A 4,709-nucleotide genomic window follows, 5' to 3' on the forward strand; every position below is an offset into this window, starting at 1 on the left:
ATAAACATGACACACCTACTGAATCAGATCCGGACTGAGGAGAAAAACAGCTTTGATAAGGCGAGGCAGTAAACTGTCAAGGCTGGAGAGAGGATCAGAGCTGTTGGCATACACACTTAACAAGGGGAAAGAAAAAAAACTTTGATAGTTCGTAAATCACAAGCATGATGGGAAAAAAAGAAGAAAAAAGACTGACTGTAACATAAGCATCCCTTTTTTCCTCATCCTTATTTTCATTTCTTAATGTAATAACCAAAACTAGAGTATTCAATTTGAATATGCAGCATCCAATCAGTATCAAGCCTGTGATAGGAGGAGACCATTGGTTCATGTCTGCTTTCATTACACTCAGTAGTGTAAACCCACCAATGATAGTTAGTGACAGATGAGTATAGTAAAGGCCATGACATCCTGATATCTCTCTCTCGCTCGCTCTCCCTCTCTCTCTCTCAGATCAAAGTGAATCCAGCTGGTAGTGATCCTAACCCTCCACGCGGTGGGACGTGACCCACCGACCTTCCGACACACACTGGGCCGACAGCTAGACCTGCCTGCAGAATGCTGTGGGGTGTGTGTGTGTGTGTATGTGTGTGTGTGTGTGTGTGTGTGTGTGTGTGTATATGAGCGTGTGTAGGTGTGTCTGAACATGTGTCTATTTGTGTGTGATCGTCAGTGTGTTCCCGCCTGTGGGTTTTGTGGAACCCTCTGGTGCCTCTTCACCTTGAGGTCAGAGGTCAACAGTGCAATCAAAGCCAGCTTCCATCTGCTACCCGCTCTAACACGTTCTGTGTGTGTGTGTCTGTTTTTTTGTGTGCAAAAGAGTGCATTCCTGCACGTGTGTATGTGACAAGGATAGAAGGATGGGCAGAGAATCTGTCTTACAATGTGCGAGTGTGTGTCGGTACGGGTGAAAGATTTCATCTACAAAAAGAGCATACCCCCTGTGCTGGGAGACACATTTATGTGTCTGTGTGTGAGTGTGAATAGCCCAAGCATCCTTCTGTGTGTGTGTGTGTGTGTGTGTGTGTGTGTGTGTGTGTGTGTGTGTGTGTGTGTGTGTGTGTGTGTGTGAGTGTGTGTGTTTGCCCTCCAGCAACGGTTGCCCTGTTGTCCACAGGAATCCCTCATCAAAGAGCAGAGAATGTTCTTGGTGTCTGGACCATCAAAACCTGTCGGTAACTTCTGAAGCTGCAGTCAGCATTCATGAGGAAAAGCGTTTCGACTACGAAATGGCCAAAGTCACACAAAATGGTCAACTGTGACACCAACAGCAGCACTTTAGTTTCCATTTTCGGGATATTTCATATATTAGCAAAATAGGAAAACAGACCATATACCTAATGGAAGTCTAAATAATTTTAAAAAAAATCCTGTTGTTAAGAGCATAATGATTTATATCTAAGGCTTGTATTTTTTCTAGACATTTGGATTATAGAATGTCATAGTAGTGTTGACACATGGAAAGGTATGTGAACCAAAGTGCATATCTTGCGTGTCTGATGCTTCTCCTGGATCGCCACCTTGCCGTGGTGGAGAAGCTCAAGGCGGATAAGTCAAGGGGAGGCTCCAGATGAAGCGCGATCCAACAAAGACCTCAACGGTGGAACTGGTGGAAGATGTCTCCAGGTCAATTGGCAGTGCAGGTGGACAGAGGGTGCTCCCCAATTGTCTTGGTTCTCCATGCCTTTGGACTCTGGCCACCCCTTGCCAAGGACCGTGTGGTGGCCGCAGGCACATCAGCCACTCCATGTAAAAAGCTGTCACACACAGGCGTCCTCCCATTATGCAGCTCTACGATCAGCCTCTACACCCACCTGAGGACCCAAAGGGACCCAGAGGGAGGGCAGTCATATTCAACCCTGAGTGACCACCGATGATGATGAGACTCTTCTAGACTAAAGGTTATTGGGCATTTGTCATCAGAGCCCCCAGACATCACCCTGATCTCCTCAGGCTAGCTAACAGCTGAGTTAGCTAGCCCTTTCACTTGTTAAAGTTACATTAAATAAGCTAATTTTTATCTAACGCTTTTGAATAAAGAATTTTAACCACAGTTTATTTTGACTGAGTCTCAACATATCAAAGCTCATTGTCATTATAGCTGTAGTAGCAGATAATAGGAGCAATATCAGTAATAGGAATGGCAATGCTGGGAAGACATGGGCATTAAATGTTACACCATTTTTCTTATCATTACTGAAACAAGCAAAGTTGACTAAGAGCTCCGTGTGATACGAAGCAACGGTCAAGCCTGGGAGCAGATTCAGAGACACATAAAGCTCCCAGGATGTTAAGGGATGACACATGGAACAGTTTGGTGGCTCTAATCCTTCTGTTTAAGCAGGGAAGTTGACTGGGAGCTCATCCCCTTTTTACTAGCTACACCCTTTGTGTGTGTGTGTGTGTATGTGTTGTCATAATAAATTAGGGGAGTGCAGCAGTTAAAACACGACTTTCCCTGGTCTCGCTCTCTGCCAATTTAGCACCGATTCAAGGCACATCAACTCGTATGCCCAACACCTTGTCAAATATCAAAAAAACGGGAAAGATTTATCCAGCTGTTTTCTTACAGCGAGATGCTTCAAATCAATGTCACAGGATTAAGATTTTTTTTCATCAGCCACCATTATCTTGCATTCAACAACACATATCCCTAAGATAATACATCAGTCTGTCCTTCTGAGGGAAGTTTTTTTTTTCTCCTCAATTGTACTTGGCCAATTACCCCATTTTCCAAGCCATCCCAGTCGCTGCTCCACCCCCTCTGCCGATCCAGGGGAGGGCTGCAGACTACCACATGCCTCCTCCGACACATGTGGAGTCGCCGGTCGCTTTTTCACCTGACAGTGAGGAGTTTCGCCCCAGTCCCCCTCCCCCCGAACAGGTGCCCTGACCGACCAGAGGAGGCGCCAGTGCAGCAACCAGGACACATACCCACATCCGGCTTCCCGCCCGCAGACATGGCCAATTGTGTCTGTAGGGACACCCGACCGAGCCGGAGGGTAACACAGGGATTTGAACCGGCAATCCTCGTGTTGATAGGCAACAGAATAGACCGCTATGCTACCCGGATACCCCGAGAAGGTTTGAAGCAATCTGTGCAGGGTGATGAGTAGGTTTGCATGTAGTTTGAAATACAGTATGCCAACATGAAGCTACAGCACTGTATAACTATCAGCCAGATACAGAAACCAGCAGTGGAAACACCACATAGTATAGAGGAAATGGTGTTTGCTTTGAAACTGCGCATTTGAATTTCCTGACTTGAAACCAAATCAGACTTCTCACTTAAAACGTAGTTGTCATTATTTACTCACATTCACAACTAAGTCCTTATTATTGCTTCTACCGTCCCGCATTGGTGGTCAGTGACCAGCTCCAACTGATGCAGTGGATGGTTCACTGCCTTGTTCAATTGCAGCTATTGAGCGAGGGGAGTAACTCAGACTAGTCTCAGCCAGCCAAGAGAGTTCAATCTTGTAACACTCTGGTCAAAAGCTCGAGTTTTAAAATCAAAGCTATTGTAAATCCCCTTTATTAAGTGAGATAACTGTTGACTGCCTCAAACCCAATGACTTTGGATTGTTTGGAATATGCACACACGCACGCACACGCAACGCACGCACGCACGCACGCACGCACGCACACACACACACACACACACACACACACACACACACACACACACTGTAGTAAGCTCCACCATGGTGGCTGCAGGTGTTAAGGTTTTTTGTTAAAATCAGATATATTAGTGACTAAATATGTGTTATTATGCCTATAACGCACACTTGTGAATGTGTGTGAGTGTGAATGGGTGTGTGTGGGGGTTATGGCAGTGTGTGTGTGTGTGTGTATGCGCGCCTGGCGCGTCACAATGTACTTGGGAGTGTAGTATGTGCATCCATGTCATAGTACCGTTGTGTGAGAGGTGGACCTGGCTGTATAAGCCTACTGTGCGTACACCTAGCTCACATACAGTACGTGGGTGCATGTGTATATATGTCTACATGTGTGTATATGTGTGTTACACCCTAAAGCCAACATTTGCGTTCAGAGGGGAGGCGGGAGTTGGTCCTTTTACAGCACCCATATGGTTCTCATTTTTCTATACACATTCATGAGCCATTTCTGCATTTTTTTTTTTTGGGAAAAAAATAAGGGGAGGGAGCGGAAAGGAAGAGAGAGAGAGAGAGAAAGAAAGAAAGAGAGAAAAAAATGATTGAATTCCCAGTAGAGATGTCAGATCAGAGAGCCGACTTGTTTCACAACTAGCCTGGTTACAGAGACTAATGTGAAGGACCTCACAGGGTTTACCTTTCTCTCTCTCTCTCTTTCTCTGTATCTCGTTCTGTTTACCTCTTTCTAATTCTGTCTCTTGGCCTCTCACTAAATCTCTCTCTCTCTCTCTCTGTATCTCGCTCTGTTTACCTCTTTCTCTCTCTCATACACACTCTCTCTCTCTCTCGTTCTCTCTCTGTATCTCGCTCTGTTTACTTCTTTCTCTCTCTCATACACACTCTCTCTCTCTCTCGTTCTCTCTCTCTCTGTATCTCGTTCTGTTTACCTCTTTCCAATTCTGTCTCTTGACCTCTCACTAAATCTCTCTCCATCCCTGTTGGTCTCGCTGGTTTTCTCTGTCCGTCTTTCTCTGTCCGTCTTTCTCTGTGTGTCAGTTTTATGTCTCGTCACCTCTCCTTGCCATTCTATTC

This window comes from Lampris incognitus, chromosome 1 (genome assembly GCF_029633865.1).
Source record: "Lampris incognitus isolate fLamInc1 chromosome 1, fLamInc1.hap2, whole genome shotgun sequence".
Classification (NCBI taxonomy): Eukaryota; Metazoa; Chordata; class Actinopteri; order Lampriformes; family Lampridae; genus Lampris; species Lampris incognitus.